This window comes from Leptonotus elevatus, chromosome 12, assembly GCF_054856555.1.
Source record: "Leptonotus elevatus isolate MCC_2025b chromosome 12, RoL_Lele_1.0, whole genome shotgun sequence".
NCBI lineage: Eukaryota > Metazoa > Chordata > Actinopteri > Syngnathiformes > Syngnathidae > Leptonotus > Leptonotus elevatus.
Genome location: NC_141250.1, coordinates 10966890 through 10988334, shown reverse-complemented (window position 1 = coordinate 10988334; position 21445 = coordinate 10966890). Strand labels below are relative to the sequence as shown.

Sequence of the window (21445 nt, the reverse complement as noted above, 5' to 3'; positions counted from 1 at the left end):
TTTATTTTATTTTTGTTCAAAGTACAAAGTCTTTTATTTATTTATTTATTTATTTTAAGGGGGAAGTCAACCTTAAACATTTCTTGACAATAATATGTTATATGTGACATCACAAGTCTAAACATGACATTCTGATTAATTTTACATTTGTCTGTATTTGTAAGTTATGCAGCAAATTCCAGCCATTTTATCCATCTCAGGGTGCAGCCATTTTGCCACTTGCTGTCGACTGAAGATGACATCACAGTTGCTCAGGGCTCAGGTAACGACCAATCACAGCTCACCTGTTTTCTGAAGCTGAGCTGTCATTGGTTGTTACCTGAGACTTGAGCAACTGTGATGTCACCTTTAGTTGACAGCAAGCGGCAAAATGGCCGCCCTCTGATATTGATAAAAACTGCTTAACTCATATTTCACCATCACAATAATAACCAAAATACCATATTTAGACAAGTGGGGCTGCATAGAACATATTATTGCCAAGTTTTTGTTTTTTTGGGGGGGGGTTCCCTTTTAAACAAGTTATAAGGTTTTTGACTTTGGAGAGTTCACAGTATTTTTCATTATGAACTTAATCAAATAAACATCCATATTTATAAAGGTCAAACAGAAAAACAGGGTTTATTCAGGGCGTAGTAATTTGGAGGTCAACAGCACACAAATGGTTTCCATAGCAGTGGCGATGAAAAAAAGAAAAGGTTATTCAAGGAGCAAGAAGTCGTAAGAGTAGAAATTAAAGAGAGGAAGGGCAGTTTGGGATGATTTTCATTCAATAGAACATTTACTGAACGAAACATTCATATAATTTAGTCGATTCCTGTAACTTAGCAACTGACTCTCTGATATTTAAAAAAAATAAAAAAATAAATTGCTTCTTTCGTTGTCTCACTACAACGACTGCAGATCCTAACAATAATAAGGCAAACAGGAAGTGGGAGCTTGGACTAAAAATTCCATGCATGTAGTAGATAAAAAAAAAAAGCAAAACTAAATACATTTTATCAACATTTATTTAACAGCACTGTCAATGATGTTAAGGAAAGGAAAGGAAAGCCTCTTATTTTGTTTTGTTTTACGAATACATTTGTAAAGAGCAAACAAAGAAATATATATATATATATTTTTTAACTTCAGCAAAAACGGTGTGAGAGCCTTCAAGCTATCAGAAGCACAGACCTACATTTGCAACTTGCATGAAAGTGTAATAATTTATTTCCAACAGCCTTTTGGTACACAACGCACACATTCGCAGACGTGTACACTGTCTTTTTTTCAACCCATCAGATTTTAGATTCATCATTCTGCACCATTGCGAAGGCTCGGAGTGACTTCTGATTGGTTCAGCACGTTTACGTCCGCGGCGGATCGGGGTGAATACAGACGGTCATTGCGTGTTTTTTTTTTTGCGAACCCTTCGCGTCATAAAGAAACCCTTCACGAAGCACTGGCCGTCAATGACTCATTCATTTCAATGCACTGCTTTGCATTGACCATATATGGATAGTTTTGGGCTTATAGAGGGCAGGATCCATGAGCGGGTTCCCAAGTTCTGTGACTTTCCACTCGCCATTTTATCTTCTCTGACGAAAGGCGCACAGTTCCACACGTTGGCAACCTATGTTATAAAAAAAAGAAGAAAAAAAGAAGAAGTATGATTCCCATTTTGTGGAAAGTGTTCGGAGAAGGTTTTGCTATTCACGCAGTGCACACAGAAAGGTCCATAAAGGCATGATGGATGATGGCGACCAACAACATATTTTCTTCCATTTTCTCTTCCCGGTGGTTGTAATGTCTCGGTGTCCTGACGGTTTTGTCCGCCGCCATGTCTTGGAACTTTCACCATTTATTACTAATTCGTGTCCCGATATAGATATGCAGCATGTGCCACGCATAACAAACATGTTTGGGATTGTGCAGTCACACAAGCACACAGAGAAGCACACGTTTAAAATTCATTTTAAAGTTGTTAGAGGTTATTAGTAATTTCACCTGGGTGACGGTCCCTAATGATGACTGATGACGCGTGGGGAGGAGAGAAAGACAAAATGAGCTCCGTCCTCCTTGCCTGAGCAGAGCTGAATTCTAACTTGCTCATTAAACTATGAACCCTTTTCCAGCGATGGCAAATTAGCATTTAATTTCAAACAGAGCGAAACATGCACACATCCCATAAATGGAAGGAAGACAGAAAATCACAGTTACCATGTTGGGAGTATCACCTCATCGAAATGGGGAGATGCTGTGGTCTATATTATGGACCTCATATTCTGCCGTGATTTTTTAAAGAGTTACTATTACAGCATGTTATTTTTCAAAAATTCAGAGAAACTTTTTCATGTTACAAAATGTGGGCTGAGGGAACCTCTAAGAATTTAGTTGATCCACTATGGTGTTAAGTTACATTAACTCCTGATTAATTTCACCGGGGAAACCAGTTTTTGTTGAGTTAAGTCTGACAGCAGTTTTCAACTTTATTTTGGATGCAGAATCCAAAACTGATAGCAGTTTTTCTCTATCAAGTCAAGTTCTTGAGCTATAGAATCCCCGTATTTTTAAGATTTTTTTTAAATAAATGTATAAGTATGTAAATAAATACTAAGTTGGAATTGTTACAAGCTTTGAAAACTTAAACAAAAGTTACAAGATTAGGCACTAATCCTCGTATTTGCTACTGTGCTAGCTTTGTTTGCAGATATTGATAGTCCTGACCTATTGGGAGCTCTCACCGTACAATCTCAATTGTGACTGCACAAACAATTGGCCACGTAGTCAAATCGTAATCACTTCTTCTTACAACAGACTTACTACAGCTAATCAGTGGAATCTGGAGGGAAGCTATGGAGAGAAAAAAACGTGATGTGTCAGAAAAAAATGGCTGAAATTTTGGAATCAGCATGCTAATTTTTGTTTTAATTAGCATAAAAATCTAAATCAATTTTTATTATTTTTATCCAAATTGTTGACTATTGTTATGTATAAAATTGAGTCATGTCTATAATAAACATTGAGATTGGGAGAAACCCTCTGAATGTCTCTCTATTGTTGTATTGAACAAAAATAATGCTGCCTAGAGGAGTCAACTTTCCATAGCTGACAATTAATTTACCCTTCATTAGGCAGCAAACAAGTTGAGACCAAATCCACTGTGCTTTTGCTAGTTGCAGCCAAGTACTTGGTCCCAATTGCTTCAGACGGAATTAATCAACCATCAGAATTCTTAACGCTCAATTGAACCTCTTCTGAGTTGAAATTAGTTGTCTAACCAATTATACACCTTCTGCTCCTAAATGTGAGTCACATTTGTGGAGCGAGTCAAAGGCAAGGGAACTGAATCATCAGCATACATGATCAATTTTTGTTGTTGTTTTGTGAACTACAAGTAAACATTGCATTACATCAACGTGTAGTTACAGCAAATGCTTTCCCAAATGCATGAAGGCATACCATGTGTTACCCAACAAAGATGGATCTCAGGAAACCACGTCAACCTTTGCTTAACCTCTTTGGTCTTCATCTCGTTCACCGTCTCCTTCGGGGTGTGCTTAGAGCGCCCCATGACCCCGGGCTTTTTTTTCTAGTTTTGCCGTTGTTGACAACACAGCATCTTGCACCCAAAAAAACAATTGGGTTAAAAATAACAAAATTTGGGTCAAGAATGGACCAATCCACTATTTTGGTCAATTTGACCCAACTTTCTGGGTTTACAACATCACTTAAAAAAAGAAGAAGTAATTTTATACAAAACAACCCCCAAAATGTGGGTCATTTTGTTTAAGACAATGCATAAAAAAATGGGTCATTTTGTGTAAAAAAAAAAAATCTCCAAAATTCGGTCATTTTGTATTTTGTACAAAAAATGACCCAAAATTTGGGTCATTTTGTTTAAGACAATGCACAAAAAAATAGGTAATTTTGTTTTAAAAAAATCCTCAAAAATTCGGTCATTTTGTACAAAACAGCCCCCAAAATTGGGCTCATTTTGTTTAAAACAACTAATAAAAAAAGGGTCATTTTGTACAAAAATAACCCCCAAAATTTGGGTCATTTTGTTTAAAGAAACCCATAAAACAAAAATGTTCATTTTGTAAAAAAAAACAAAAACAAAAAAACAACTTGTTTTTTTTTGCTCCAAAATTGGGTCATTTTATTTAAAACAACCGCAAAAATGTGGTCGTTTTGTACAAAACAACCCCCAAAAGATTGTGTAATTTTATTTAAAACAAACATGGGTCATTTTGTTTAAAGCACCCCAAAAAATTGGGTCCTTTTATGCAAAACAATCCCAAAAATTTGATAATTGTGTACAAAATAACCCCTCAAATGTGTGGAATTTTGTTAAAACAACCCATAAAAAATGTGGTCATTTTGATGGGATGAAAAAAGAAAATGAAAAAAATTGAGAGGGTTGTTTTGCAACAATCAAGAAACTTTGAGTTATCTATTTTTTTAATAACATTTTTTTTCTAACATTTTTTTTGTTTTGGTGTGGCTAATTGTTGGCAGCACCACTCACAAGAAATAGAATCAAGATAAGTCAAGTTTATTTATATAGCCCTTAATCACACAAGAGTCTCAAAAGGCTTCATACATGCCCTTAGTTGACAAATATCAACGACATCCCCTAATTGAACCACAAGAGGGCAAGAAAAAACAAAAAAATCAGGCGAAAAATGAGAAATCAAATGGATCACTTATTCTGTGTAAAAGCAAAAATATTCTTGGCAGTTGTTACGTTCCTTGTAGTAACTTCAGAGCCATCATTTTCAAGTTTCAACCAGCCACTGTTTGATTTCATGTCCCATCTACAAGTTTTCACTTTAGCCTTGTAACATTATTGATAGAGCACAGTGACATAGCGGGGAGATAACGCTGAAAAACTGTGAACAGTTCAAATTAACTGGCCTGGTTTTTGTCATCACGCTGCTTCAAATCTGCAACAAGTGCAATGATCTTTATCTGAAGTATATGGCAGAAGTCGAAACATAATGAAAACAAAGATGACAGGAAAAAGACATTAGAGTGCAACCTGTGTTCGCAAACAACCTGGTTTACAAACAAATTGGTTTATGGCAAATTAAATCAGTGGCTATGTGGAATGGTTTATAAAAATCAATATCTGTTTGGATATGTTGTTGGAATTTTGATAAATGATGTAATTTAAAGACCCTAGGACAGAGGTCAGCAACCTTTATTGTCAAAAGAGCCATTTTAGGCCATATATATAACAGAAAATCTGTCTGGAGCCGAAAAGCATTTGAATATTGTGATGAAGGAAAACAGTGTGTTAGTAATGTAGTGAGGGCCCAGGAGCTAATTAGAGCTGCACCACAACACAAAAATAGGAGAGCAGCATCCAATATGTAGACATTTATTTTCTTCTACTTTTCCCCTTCTGTTGGAATTTTTCAGACTTCGTTTTTCATACTTTCTGTCAAATTTCAGACTTTTTTGTGTGGCAATTTTATGGACATATTCTGGTCATTTTCTGCCCATCTTTTTTTTTTCCTTTACATCTTATGGCTATTTTTTTCAAACATTTTTTTTCTACGTTTTTTTCCCGACATTTTTGGCAATTTTGTTGAGATTTCAAGGTATTTTTCTCCCTTTCTTCTTTTTTTTTTGGACATTGTATGGTTACTTTTTGAGCATTTTCTTTTCTGTCTTTTTTTTCCCCAATTCTCTGACATTTTTTGTGTGCAATTCATGCACATTTGCTGCTTTTGCTCTTCATATTTGGGCATTTTTAGGTATTAAAAAGAAAAAAACTTTTTACCTTTCGTCTCATTTTCTGACAGCTTAAAAATGTGGACTGACATTTTTGAACATTTAATTAGTCATTTAAAAAAATCTGAATCATTAATTAATTTAAAACATATTTTATCTAAAAAATAAAACAAAAGATGTTTAAAAAAAAAGAAGCTATTTTTTTTCTTCATTTTTAGAGATCCACAGTGAGCCACAGGAGAGGGACTAAAGAGCCACATTTGGCTCCAGGGTCACAGGTTGCAGACCCCTGTTCTAGTACATGTAAATACTCAGATACTGGGATTTAAAATGACACCAAAAATGTTGGGATACCCTCTATATAGTTTTACTAAAACATGAATTATTTAAATTACCTCTATTTTCCTTGGAGTAATGCTTCCATCCAAAATCAGAGGTTTTGCCAACGCCCCTGTTAAGGTTCCAAAGTACTGTAATTATCATGACTTATTCAACTCATATAAAAGGAAGCTAGCGAGGATTCCTTAAAGAATCATCCGAGTACTCCTTGCATTTCCAGCTGTCAGGGTTTGCATGCAAACATAGCTGGCCCTCTCCAGTCTTTCCTTCACATCCACTCACGCTTTGTCTTTCATGAGCCAGCTCGGGTTAAAACGGATCCAACATTCATCGCCAGTGGGGAGAGGCATGTCACGGATGATATGCAGAGCAAACATAATTCCCTGCCAGACTTCTTGCTTCTAAATCCAAGTGGAAGGAAGAAGTGCCAAACAGAAGAAGCATAGTGACCGTAGATTTACTGTGTCGATTGAATAAACATCGATAAAATGCGTGAGGTGGTTGCTGATTTTTTTTTAAAGCTCAAAAAGAATGCGCGTTTGAGAAATAAAACAACACAAGAAAGACACTGTGGGGAGCACATCTAGCCTTTAGGAAAGCGGCGGGGGAAAGCATTCATCCGGCATGCCATGCAATTCTAAAAACAGATTCAATCTCAGATGAACTGGTATAAAATGCACATAATCATAATGAAAATAAATATGTAATTATTGTGGCATTTTAAGTCGGCTCCTGACAAAAAGGCTATCCAAACACCCTTGATTAAGAATCAGTGTTTATGGAAACAGGTTGAATATGACGTTGCGTGACCTACGCTACAACAATCCATCCAAATTCATGAGCGCAGTGCAGATCAATTTGACATGATCCCGCGGAAAGACTGAGTGTAGAAAAGCAAATTCAGCAACATTGTTCCACCACGTTTGATTAAAAACATTTATAGTGATACTCTTGTTGACAAAGCCCTCTCAAGGACATGGATACGGCACTGAAGGCGTTCCAGGTGATAGATGTACCTGCACCTGTCGCAGAGATTTACTGTAACACAACCTCATCTTTTTCCAACCAGGCCTTGAGATCTGTCGACCACCGAAAACAGCTAGATAAGGACTTTCCTGCCAGTTTCCTGCCAGTGGGCGGAAAAGAGCGTTAGTCCGACAGGGCACTGGCCCCTGCGAGTGAACTCGCTCGTCGCAGCTTAGCCGTTTGGAATCCCCCAGTCGAAGCTCGGATCTGGACGGGATTAACCGACGCCGCGGTCCGGCAAGGAAGAACGGCGGGAGCTCGTCCAGAAGGCTTTATCCACTGCGCCTTCCGCGGTATACTCGCAAAGCCCATCCACATGGAATTAATTCAGATAGCCCGTGAACGGTACTTTGCTTTCTTAGGCATGGAATCACAAGGCCAATTAAAATAATCGTTGAGGTCACCATGGGCCAAAGTACAAATCATTATCGTGCATGTTGCGATACAGGGGTGTTACAAAAGCCGATTTTGGAATCCCAAAACCGGTTTTGATTTATAAGATACAAGTGCATCGAAAACGAATTTTTTTTTGAATCGTTCCACTTTAAAATACATCGAGATACGTATTGAATTTTAATGGGGAAATATATTTTTAAGAAAATGCCACATACACAGAAGTGACAAATCATTCAAATCAATGTATTTAAACACAAGAAACTCATGAGCCATATCGTATCAAATCGAATTGCAATTCCACTGAACTGAACTCAATCAAATCAATCCACTTCAAAATGGAACCACCCTTCGTATTCGTAATCGTAATCGCACCGTATCACTCCCCAGGAAGGAGAGCAGCTATTGGCTGTCCTAATAAGTAGCTAGAAGTCGCTAAATGACATCATTGCCTAATTTGCATAGTTGTAGGAGAGAGGAATAACATTGCGGGAGAGGCAAAAAGTGAATAAGAACACCGGCTTTTGACGGGGGGAAAAAAAGTTGCCAAATTTAGCAAGAAAGTGGCCAAGTTGGCAGCATTGCATCGCATGTATCAAGATACACATCAAATTGTCTTATTGGAAATTTGTACACCTCATTGCGATATTTGAAATGGCTGACTAAACCAAACACGATGGTTGCGCATCCCTCCAATAAAAGTCGATTCGATACCTACCTCAACACTAAGGGTGCAATACGATCCGTTTGGGAAAACGATTCATTTGGTTTGATTCAGTGGGATTTCCTTCAAAGAGATTCTATGTAACATGGAATGCGTTAGTTTGTGTGTGCGTGTGGTATTTTAGGAGGCCTGGGATGGACTAACACTGCACTTTGAACACGGCGGAGGTCAAAGCAGGCACAGTCTATTTTTACTCGCCAAGCCGCTTAGAAGTCTTTCATAACAGCAGTTCATATGACGTCACTAACTGAGGAAAACATCTGTATTGATTTAATTACCAGCTTCCTGTCTGATTCTATCAGTTTTGTAGGTCGACGTGTCACATGCCCGTCCAATAATCTCTTTTTGGGAATAATTATTGAAACATCAACAACATGGTCTAGTCTTCTCGCCAACAGGGCAACAAACTGAAAGCAAGTTTTTACCATTTCAGCTTGTTTAGATTTTTCTTTTCATAGTACACCCACGTACACATTTCTCATTTGATTGGTCAATATGTAAATTAAAGTGGACTTCCTTTGGGTGGTATACTAATGAGATTTTAAATAAAAGGCAGCTCAGCAGCCTTCTTACAATCTGTGCCCAGAGCGAAAGGTCCTGTGCACAGCTGTGCTGATGAAAACACCACGTTATAATCCTCGCTGTGCCATTCGGATCTCTCGGACTCCAAAAGCCTCCAAAATCCGCTTTTGAGTTGCATCAGCCCATCCAGCGGAACACACTGCAGGCTAAGCAACTACTAGCCACTGTGAACCCAAATATTTGCCTGATGAGCCGATTGATTTTTTTGGGGCGTGCTGATGGATCAGTCGAGTGGACCGCCTCCAAGGTTTCCAAATGTAATATCTCAACAGCTGTTGTCAGGGATGTTCGATTATATCAGTAAGGGCCACTTGAGTCATTTCAACAACTTATGAAGGTACTCAAAAGTTGACCACAATGTTTTTTTTCTTGTAGTCTGCCTCCAATTTGGTTGAGTTTCAAAAAAAGAAAAAAAAATCATACTGTCACCATCATGAAACCTTTATAAAACCTACAGGTAATCAGTAACATTAATCATTATCATGCAAGGCATAAGTTAACCATCCTGTTAAAAACACATAAAAAAAAACCTTTCATAATAAATAAACCAGGGCTGTCAACACTCACTCATTGAGCGTGACACGCATTTCTGGTCATTCTCTCACTCTAATTTCTCACGCTAAAAAAAAGTATTTGTAACCCATATGTATGGTTGATCACCAAGCGTCATCAAGGGACGCACTTTGTCCTGTAATAACGTTCCTAGGGTAGAATATGACGATACAGAATCCACTCTTTATTTTTTTTTACATTTTTAACTCTTAATGTTGCTCACGGAAGTACATAGCGGAAGACAACCCGCACCAGTCTCGGCAAATCACACTCAGTTCTGTCGGGAGCACCGAATTAAGGTGAGAAAACGGTGCACTGTTATAAAACAATTTATGTGAATGATGAATGTTAAGCCTAGAGTTGTACATGTCTTTAAATATGTATGATTATAAACTGAAGATATATCTCTTAATTGAAAGTGTAAAAATATGTTTTTCAGGGAGATGGAGGAAATGTAGTAGTAGTTATGGCAATGATTTTGGCCATGATAGCAATAAGCACTGAATATCTCATAGCATTGGCAATTTCTTTGATATATTTTGATTATAATGTGCATATGCACCTGTAAGAATTTTGCACTTTTGATTTTAAGAAATTATTTGTGCTTTTCCAAGTTATGTGAACTTGTTCAATGATGAGCGTTTCAGTTTGTTAGCTATTTTTTTTTTTTTTACACATTAAAGTGAAAATGTGTTAAGTTATGCTACCTATTTTCATTAAATATTATACGTATTCGAAACTATCCAAACGACCCTCACAACTTTAAATAACTTTAAAATGGCGTGATTGCTGTGGGATATTAATGAAAAAGAAGGCGCTACGGACGAGGCACGGGCACCGTAAAGTCGAAACGATGTAGGTCGCGCACGACGTATATCGAGGTCTCCCTATCAGCTAGCAGCTAGCTTGTTTGACGCTAACTTGTCAACATCATCATTAAGTCAACAACTTTTAGATCCAGTAAATTTGAAACATCCCAGATCCTAAACATCCGGAATTGTGTCGCGTGCGAGCAATGGGTGGATATTTTTAACTGAAACTTATCAGCCAATTGCGGAAGGGAGTTCCCCAAGTCGAACGGGTAAAGGAGAAGGTTGTACCAAAGTTATGTACCGTTTGACTCTAATTTGAATACATTTTTGGGGGCAGATTTTCTTTTGACGATATCACACTAAGACATTTCCCAAAAAGTAAAACAAATAAAAAATAAAATAAAAAATCCAACGCAAACAAATAATTCTCTCCGGAACCAATTGTCCGATTTTTAAAATTCTTGGAGTGTTGTACTCTGGTCGTAGTGACCAGACTTTGATTTGAGGAAATCTCATCATGTTGCTATTGTCAAAACTAAGTTGTTCTGAAATAGGAACATATGCCCGATAAATTGACACCACATAAGATGACAGTTTAACGACCGAAATTTACACACCAGACATAATAAGGCTTTTGTTGTTGTTGTTGTGAAATTCAAAACCTTGCGAGATTTGAAGCAGTACCAGTTTATCCTAAATAAAAATGACATGGCAACCTGATCGATTGTGTTTGCTTGTTCCTTCGCGTCTGAGATAAAAAAATAATAATAATAATAATAAAAAAATAATGCACTCTTGGGATCAGCATGTTTGCCTTCTGTGGTGGCAGTAATTTTGCATCAGAACATAAAAGTGCACCGATCATCCTTTGTGATGCTGACGTATGGGCAGAAACTCCTTTTAGGTGATTGAGCAAAGACAGATCATGCTGTCTGCTCTCAAATTCAGAGCATCTACATTAGATTTTCTTTGCATCAAGAAGAAACTCCCGGGCCTCAAGATGAATTATGGGAGAGAAAAAATAACAGAAATAACAAGATACGAGGTATCTGTCTGTCTGGGGGCTGCCATTTAATTTCACTGTTCTTTGTGGGATGCTGTTGCTAGTAGCAACCAGCGCTGACGGGTTTCCTTTTGGTCTGATGCGAGCATAATGTTCAACCGATTAAATAAGACATTTAAAGTTAGCAGTACAGAAACTCGCTCAGACTAACATTTTTCTATGTGTTGGACTGCACAGCCACAAAATGACACATACAAAAGAGAATGGATCACTTTTTTTGGGTACATTTGAAAACTTTGGACATTCAATTATGACAGATTCTCTACTGCACTGCATGGAAATAATAAAATGTACTGCTTGTTGGAATAAGTCATCATTCCAAAAAAAACACAGCAAAAGTTGAGTTGAGACAACTGGACGCTTCTTGGTTGTTACTAATTCATGACCTGAACGACTGAGAATCTACAGACATTTAATTAAAACATGTTAATTAATTATGTTCAGCAATACAGTATGTTAATTGTTTCCAATTATAAAAAAAAAAGGCGATATTATCAGCGTAACCTAAAGCAATTGCATGCAGCACAATTAATACTGTTCTGCAAATGTAGTTTCCCGTCACGACACTCCAACCTGTAAAATAAATTAACAGAAACAATATTTGCTGACATTTATGAATGTTGTGCCCCTTTGAAAATGCACAATTGTATTTATTCTCCGGACAGCAAATTCTATTCTTTGATTTGATTCATGAAATGCACACCAGAATAATCGCAGTGCACTAAAACACGCTGATGTTTGCTCACGGGAAACCATCATCATCCCAAAAATAATTATTTCAATACAGATGTAATGCTTACATTAAACACAGAGCAGTGATTTTACTTCCATCTACTTTTTTTTCAACTTAACTCATTCACTGCCATAAATTCATGAAAAAAAAAAAAGATTATTAAAAATTAGGGGCAAGAGGCGATTACATTTTTTAATTGTAATTAATCGCATGACTTCATTTCACTAGTTAACTTGCGATTAATCACAAATTTCATATCTGTTCTAAATGCACAATAAAAAAAATCGAGGTTTTCATACTCTTGTTAAAAATGTTAAACTAATAGAAATAGTTCAAAGGAATTTTTGACGTTTATAACCGTCAATGGCAGTGAATGAGTTATTGTTTCTGTTCCGATTCGCCCTCCAAGGCAGCGACTCGCAACCACTGTGCCATGGCACATTATTGTACATCAGTGAAATGATCAGGTGTACCGTGGGAAATGATCCAATTTCATTTAATTGGTCGAGGATTATTACGGCAAATGATCTTGTCTTCTTTGCATCTATTCTATGCCAATGACTTTTAATGCAGAACATCCACATTCCTATGAGAGAAGAATAGGAAACAGGCCTCAGATGTCAACCTATGAGAAGCACATTTGTGAGTTCATTTGAACAAATCCTCAATATCTTTGGAGGTATACGGGCACGTAGGTCACTTTGGGCGAGACGGTTTGGACCCTGTAGGCCGCCAGGAAATCACATGACACAGGTAGGCAAGGTAAGGCAGCTTTCTTTACATAGCTTTATTTATATTTTATGCGCAAGGTAACTCAATGTGCTTCAACCGTGTTAAAAGGACAACATTTAAAAGCATTTACACCCCCCTCCCCCCAAAAAAAACAAAAAACACTTAACATCCCCTTGTTTGTCTGTGCGACTCCAAAGTTAAAATGCAATATAGAGTATATTATTAAAATATACATGTATAAGCCAGAATGTTACATGAAGATTGGCATGTATGACAGCAGCAGTCCTTCAAACCTGATTAATAATCTTTCCTTGGTGGAAAGACTAATTAGGTATAATTAGCTCGCCGAATGACTATGACCATGTCCATTAAATAATAATAATAATTTAAAAAAGCTAGTTATAAATCAAGTAATGCTCATAGTTCAATTTGATTCGGAATAGATGTTATTTTTTTCCAGATCAACTTGAAATATTACATTAGGCCCAATCTAGTTATGTCATCTTATTCATTAAAAAATATTTCAGTACAACTTCACCAACACTTGCTTCTACATTATTAGTGGTTTCATTCTATCATAGCCACGTAGCATTTACCGTCAGTCTATGGTCTTATTGTGATGGATTACTTCCTGCTCTGAGAAATAAAGGGGTGATTAGATGCATATAATGGCCTTTATTCAAAGGTGAACGCTCAACAAGGGAATAAGCAATACATCTCAAAGATGATTTCAATATCCTGCCACTTATTAAAAAGAAGTACGGATGAAATTTACTTGTTGAATGATAATAATAACAATAATAATAATAATAATAATAATAAGCCGTTATGCTAATTGGCTTCCAAGTGATTTTTTTTTTTTTTTTTTTACTGCAATACCAAATAACGTAAAGTGGATTAATTATTTCCAGGCTCAAACTGTCACCTATTAAATTACATGTTCCCATCCCAATACAACATTTATAACCGTCCAATGCAGAGAGATTTCAGCCAGGAAAACTTCTCACTCCTTGACAATGCCTGACAGAAATGTAATGGAGAGGAAGCAGGACCTTTTGGTTCAACTCCAAACTGTACCAATTGATTGATTATTAATAAATAGCATTGATGTAATTTTGGTTCCACTCATTTTGGGAAGAAAAACACACAACCAAATGACAGGGAAAGATTAACATTACGAACAAATGATAGAGCATCTTTTGGAATCATGACAACTGTATCATGCCCTCTCATGGGTTTACTTGCACCTTTATAATTGTGTTTGCGCAGTTCCAGTATGAGACTGCGTGGCAGACCAATCCCTGAGGCCATTTTGTTGATTACTTTGTAGACACAGGTCCCTTAAGTGCGTCACCGGGTCCACATATGAAGTCGCTGTACATGTAAAAGTGGACGTTAACTATTTTTGTCATATTTCATGGCCAGAAGAAAGGTGTGGACAGATTAATCACAGCCATATTTACTTTGGTGCGCCAGGGTCATTATAAAACATGAGCAAGGGTCCTAATGAATACTATCAATTACTTCTGAGCTTTCGCCCCCCCCCCCCTCTCTCATTTGACATGTCTAATTGGATGCCTATGTAACGATGATCAATTTTAAAACAACAGTTGACTTTTTTTCCTCTCTCTCTTTAAGGAAGTTGGCAAATTGCCGCCATCAAAATACCTTTTATTGCTATTTAAGTGAACATGCGTAGCCGTAAAAGTGAACCTTGGGAGGCCAATTGTCTGTACCTTGCAGCTATGTGTGGCTCCTTATAAGGTCATCGTTTTGCAAATTCTATAAATGTAGACGCAGGGAGCACAAGAAACAAACGGGCCACTTAAAAAGTGCGACTGACGAAGAAATGTGTGCTATACTCAAGGAAACAATGTCAATGGGAAGACCGGAGAGACAGATGTGCTCTTCTTCAGCATAATAAAGATTTTAACAAATGCTCATTTTAGTTCTTCAACAAGAAATAGATTGAATTTTATATCTCGAACTAGTGGATGCACTGCAGTAGGCCGTTTGTTTACCCCCCCCAAAAAAAATCAATCATCTCATTCGTCAAACCAGAAATCGTGCACAATCAAATTTTATGGAGCACCCTGACTGAACTGTAAGAGGACTGTCGGAAAATAAACACAAGAAAGGAGCAAGGAAAGCTGTTAGCTTACTCGGAAACTTGATTCCCGTAACAACTCTTGTGCTTGTCATTTCAATGGCGGCAAAACTTACAGTATGTAAATATTATGTAAACACTAAATTCAATGTTTTTTTTCCTTCCATTTCAAATGTCCGTCTCACTTGAAGCTTCATCTTTATTTGTTTGTTATTCTTCCAACTTCTTCAGTCAGCTCAGTGAGTGACAATTAAAGAGTCTACAGCTCAAAAATGTAAATAAGGTACAAGGTTAACAGTTGCAACTGAAGTTGCTGACCATTTTTCAAGGGAATTTAAAATCACTTATAACACACCTCACACTACAAGATTTATTTTTTATGTACTGTGACCCTAAGCCAACAGATAATTGGGCCTGTGCTTATTTTTGGGAAATTGGGCTGCAAATCGTCTCATTACGTTTATCTGCGTACCTCAGTTAGGACAAAGTGTAAGGTCAGACATGCTAAATGAAATCAATTGGCACCAACCACTTGCATAACCAGACTACATAGAACAAGTGAAGAGAGTTGAAATGCAAAAGCGGACACATCATCATCGCAAATTTGTCACTTGTCGCACACGTTCTCAACTATGTATAATTTCATTTTCTTTCAAATCTCCTGACAAAAGTCTCGCCTTCGCTTCCTCTGGTCAAGTTTAGTATGTTTACACACCATGCCACCAAACAGCACAGTGACTACTTGCCACCCTACTGACCGGCTGACTGCTTACAAGTTTGAAAGAAACCTGTGACCATAATTAGAGGAGACATCATGGTTGAATTTGGACATGTGCCTATTATGGTCAAATTACATATTTTTAATCTTTTTCTAGGGGCCCCGTCAATTTTGATGAATTGATTGTCATTATATTTTCATGTATTATTATGATTATTATTTTTTTTGTTTCTTCTTTTATTATTTTTCTTTCATTAACACAGGGGTGCCTACCAACAATTTTGTCCATGTGAGTATGTAACTTTTAGGTCTGTTTTGTAACCAAATGATTTCCTTGGAGTTGTATAGTTTTGCCATGAAATGACATCTTTGGAAGACCTTAGGATTTTTTTTTTCAAAACTAGATTCTTAATTGCTTAATTTACATTAATATAGAATACTAAATAGACAATTAGTATCTTAATAAGAAAAGAAGAAAATTTTTTTTACTTGACACTGAAACTTTTTTTGTAACACAAAGCAACAGCCATGTTTTTTTGCTTGTGATACTGGAAAGAGAGAACCAGGACTGGACTGGCCATCTGGCATTTAATGATTATTTTCCTACATTTTACCCCTAGAGACTGGCCCACAATCTAGAGGGACCAATCCATTAATCCAGTTCAAATATAGATAGCAAACTGAAACATCGACAAACATCCGTGGCGGAGCGACATGTTAGGCAGGAATTGGGCTGGGCCGAATTCAAAATGCCAGGGCCGATTTTTTTTTTGTTCCAGGCCAGCCCTGGCGAGAACTGATGCAGTGACGCAAGCCGTCAGACTAAATGTTAAATCTCACAGCCACAATCAGGTGAGACGGTATCATGCAGCGTTTCTCAACCGAGCTAAGGCACATAAATAAACATCTCATGAAACACCAAAAATCAAAATCACAATCAAAAGTCCCACATTAATAATAATTTAAAAATAATTTCAGCTTTTATAATATTGCAATCATGATGATCTTGTTTGACTTTACTAATCTGACCTGATGAGTTGAACACAAAGCTATTATTCTGGTATATGAAGGCAACAGGTGGAAACAGGTTGGATGTAGTTAATTCCAGATCAGGTCAAATTAAAAAAGCACTCACAACACGCTATTGTTCAATAGTAGGAATCAGTGATCTAGAAAATCCCGTTTCTGACACTTTTTATATGACAAACAAATGAGCGTGCATGTCTGTGTTGCGGCCGCCATGTTATGTAATACTCACCTGACTTGCTCCTCGTCTATCTGTTGGACATAATGTCAGCCTGCAGCAGATGGCATCGCAAACAGATGCTGTCAGTCCATTTGGATCTAATCGGCGATGCTCTGGATGACCTGCGAATATGTGTGTAATAGAGTTGAAGTGGTAAGGGATCAAAATTATGGTTATCGCTACCATCACAATGTTGTGGAAAAATAGTGCAACAAGCACAAGTTGCAAAATGTATGGAATTGTAAGCAAATGGCATACAAGACCCATCTTAATTTACTTGACATACTAAATTGCGATGGATTTAACTAGCTAACTGCATGCACTTAGTGTGTTTGTCACAGCTGGATAGGATTCTAATGCTACCACTGTGAGGACAAGTGGAGTGTGTGTGTGTGTGTGTGGGGGGGGGGGGGTATGTTGTATTAGCTCTACACTAAATGCCACCGCCGCGAGCAACAATATGTTGTAATTCTACCTGGAAATAACAGCCTTAAAAAATCTCTTCTCAAAATAAGAAAAATTGCTGCATTGTCATTGCCATAGTGATCAAGAATCACCTTCTTTAGCTAGAGGTCTTTAATAATGGTGAACCTGTATAACAATGTTGCTATTGGGAGCAATTCATTTAACACATTTTTTTTTTTAATTATTATTAGTAACAGGTTAGGGTTAAAAAAAAATCCCTGTAAATCTTTTTTTTTTATTAATTAATGAATTAATTGATTTATTTTTACAGATAGTTCTACAGTATTTATGATTTTTTTTTTAAAGGAAAATTATTTTTCACAACTGTAGGTGAGCCTTGGAGCTATATCTATCTATATCTGTATCTCTCTCTCTCTCTCTCTCTCTCTCTATATATATATATATATATATATATATATAAAGGATACATGATACATGTAGTCCTCAATGAAATTGTTCCGTTCCTATAGCAGCAATGTAACCTGAATTTGCAGATAAAATCGGAATGTGTCATAGTTTAGCACTAACCTATGCAAACATAATAATAACATTCAATGATAAATCCTGAGTGTATACTTGGACTATTTAATGCTTCTAAAAAAAAACCGTTTATGTTTTAGTGAACATGTGAGAGATTACATTTCATGAACAATTTTAGGGTGATCCACAATGTAAATTTTATGGTGAAACTCTAGGTCAAAAGATCAAGTTATTAAAATATGCTAATATGATTGATGAAGAGAGTTTTGGAATTATTTTTTGTGGAGATTGACCCAGTAGTTCCTGAGATGTAAAGGTTCAAAGGAAGTGTCCAAATTCGGCAAGCCGTACCTCACAAACCACTCTGCCGATTACCCAAACATTTGAGATTTAGTGTTGTGCCATTACTATCAACAAGTACACCAAGTTTCATTAAAATCAAAATCTGTTTTGTTGAACCCACTGAGTGATTTAGCATGGGAACGACCCACTAAGACTCCAATGTTAGGCATAGGGTTCAAATTCATTTACCAGGGATTATTTTAAAGGAAGAGTGATGAGTCTGAAACCTGGAAATTGACTGTGTTAGATTAAACGTGATCAATCGGTGTCAGATGTTAACTGAAGGAACGAGACAAAGTAGTTCTGAGCGTGAGCCTCCCAGGCAGAGACAGTCATGAATGGTGGACATGTTGGTAAAGGAAACGGGAGTGATGATAAATGGATGGGTTCACTTGTTTTTAGGCAGCTTTGCTTTTTTCATCCCAGCCTGATACTTTTTACAACGTAAAACGGCCAAGGCTGAAATCTGTTAACATTTATATTTGGGAAGTAATTGCAGGATATTCATTTTTCTTTCAACATTGCTTTTAGAAATGCCATTTTGAATGACTACCTTCAGCCCATACTCCCACAGGTTCAGTTGAAGGAGCGACGGAGTCAAACGGAGATAAATGCCTCATTAGTTTTCCTCATGAACAAAAGAACGATCGCCAGTTTAATGGGTTAGTGAATTCAGTTTAAGGTGAGGCCACTAATGGAGCTGATGAATCAGGCGGACTTCAGAGAGTGTTTCAGTCTGCCACCCAAAGTTGTCAAATTTTAAAATTGTTCTTTTTCTGTCTTTTGATATCTTGGAAACTAATCATTGGAATATGGCTGTAACATAACAAAATGTAGAAAATGTGAGGTGCTGTGACTCCGCGCTGGATGTATTGTATTTATATTGCCATTTGCCTTTCTTGTTCTTGAAAAGCTCATCTGCAAGGGTCACACTGCAAATTGTAACTTCATAAAAGCTGACTTTTGAAGCAGCTCTCACTATATTCTGCATCTGTGCCTGACGTTCTGGCAGGGACTTTGTGTTAGTACGAAAATCGACACACATGACGTCTTAAAATGTCTTAAAATGCCGTTATCATAGCACAGCAGTCACTGCTAACAATTAAACACGGTTCCTGACACTCAAAGGAAATTGCACCTTTTGCCATTTATTTATACAACTGTTAATTCGATTTAAAATAAATAAATTGGGCTTTCAGTGGCTTTGGACACAAATTGAGTCAGCTATGAATCAGGCATCATCAAATAAAACTCTTTAACGTGACACATTAACTTAAAACATCATGTATTTGCACAAGATGGACATAATAACCCATAAATCAATTGTGAAGACGTTTATGTTTTGTGTGGAATAAACAATATAATATAGAATTTAATATGAATGAAATGTTTGGTTAAAAAAAAAAAAACAGTACATTTTATTTTGTGTCCTTGGTATATGTTGTTGTAGTTAGGAAATAATAAGTGAAATTCAGAAATAAAAAATAAAATAAGATTGCTGCTAACATGATAATTGCTACAATGGTTGGAGAAGTCACTGGATATAATGGCAACATTTTTCAGTTGACAACACTAAAGATAAAAAAATAAATACATGTTTTTTTTTTGTTTTAAATCAAATCTGCAGATACTGATGGGCTGGATGTGGCCAGCGGGTCCCACTTTGCTTAGATATCCCTTAAGACTTCAAGTTCATCCATAAGGTTGGTGGGTCGGGAAAACAAATGAGCACCAAACAGTAACCTCTGGTGCTCATTTGAGAACCATGCCCAAACTCTTATATGCTCACCTGGACATACGGGTTTCCCTTGGTAAATATTCAACAAATGTAATATTTAAGATTGTTTGTCCTTAAATTTTTTCTCTGCAAATCGAGCGGGAAAAATTACTCCTAACACACCCAAGATCATCTTTTAGAGACATCCGACAATCAGGCTTTTGCTGACTTTGATCAGTGGAGGAAAAACATGCCCAAATTTGGCACTGTTATCCCTATTTGTGCCTCCTGCCAACCCACCAATGTTATGTTACACTGCAAGCACTATCACGTTTAGTTTTTCTTCACATAGTGCATATATATATATATATATATATATATATATATATATATATATATATATATATATATATATATTCTTTAATTTGAGTTTATGTGACATTCTCATTAGTGCATTCATCTTTGACCACCGGTGGTGTTCATTAAAAAAAGAAATCTGCAACTTAATCTTACGAAAACCTAAATTCCCTCTGACTGAGGAGGTTCATTACTTTGTTCATGAAAGAGATGTCAAAAGGTGGCTCATTTGAGAAAACCTCTGAACCAGTTCTTTTAATAGAAAAAAAGGCTGACTGACATGACATCCACTCCAGGTGGGGTCATCAAAACTCTGACAACTATGGCAATTGCTTGAAATGTAAAATTCCAATAGAACCGAGGGAGGACATGCTAGCTCCCTACCTAGCGAAAAGCTATAAAAGCAGCGTTGAGAGCATCTCTTCCAAATTCCCATCTTTTTCACCTGTGTGTCGATTGTCAAATGAGGATGTATGATTGATGGAGGACTAAGGTAACTGACTATTTCACACTGCATTCCCCTCAATTCTATCTAATTTGAAGCAGCACGCAGTTAGCAGCCTTGACCCAAAGGTGGACTTTTGCATGGTGACTATTGGCAGGCTAGTTGAGGATTAGTCAGATGAGCGCTTCATCCATCCCAACAAACAGCAACAGAAATGAGGGCTTTAATCCGAGTCGGAAGAGCGGAAAGCGAATCCCCACATGCAATGTTGCATTCTTCTTCTTCCGGTTTATAATCTTGCTGTGGCAAGTGAGCAAACCAAACCAAGCCAAACCGCTGCAGAGACAGCCCATGTCTGTGAGTGACACGTGGCAATTTAGAACAGAAGAAACGCCGAGGGACTGATTAATTATTGGGCTGGAAAAAGTATGAATGGAAACAAGCATGCCTTCATTAATATGCAAACTCATTGGCTCACTGGTGCAAAATGTCACTTATGATTCGAGGCATATACCATGCATAACGTCACACAAAATCTCACGGTATAATCATGTTACTGTTTTAAACAGTACTTACCGACGAAAACAATTCTTTCATCAGTTGATTTATCGTGATAACGTCACCGTTACCGTCACTGTATTTTGTTTGTTTTGTTTTTTGATGCTCTAAGCACTTGCATTGTGAAATGCCAGCTAATCCAGTAAACCAGAGCCATATATATGGCTCTGCAGAAAGCGTGCTGAGGCTGCTCTCTACCGGTATGACGAGGAATTGCATGCACTCTACTTCTGCGCACGAGTGCCACAATTTGTCAAACAGCCTTCCCTTGTGGAACTTTTATGCATTGCAGTGTGTAAATAACACAGGATTATGGTTAAACTAAACAAC

The 21445-nt window shown here is 37.1% G+C and overlaps 1 long non-coding RNA gene across 1 annotated transcript; it reads right to left on the bottom strand.

The window, feature by feature from the left end:
- Positions 1-701: 701 nt before the first annotated feature.
- Positions 702-21276, bottom strand: LOC147164539 (uncharacterized). The gene is made up of 3 exons (XR_015096733.1): positions 21134-21276; positions 16764-16873; positions 702-1615 (listed from the first exon to the last, which is right to left on the bottom strand). It is a non-coding gene; the product is annotated as an uncharacterized LOC147164539 (long non-coding RNA).
- Between the last annotated feature and the right edge of the window lie 169 nt (positions 21277-21445).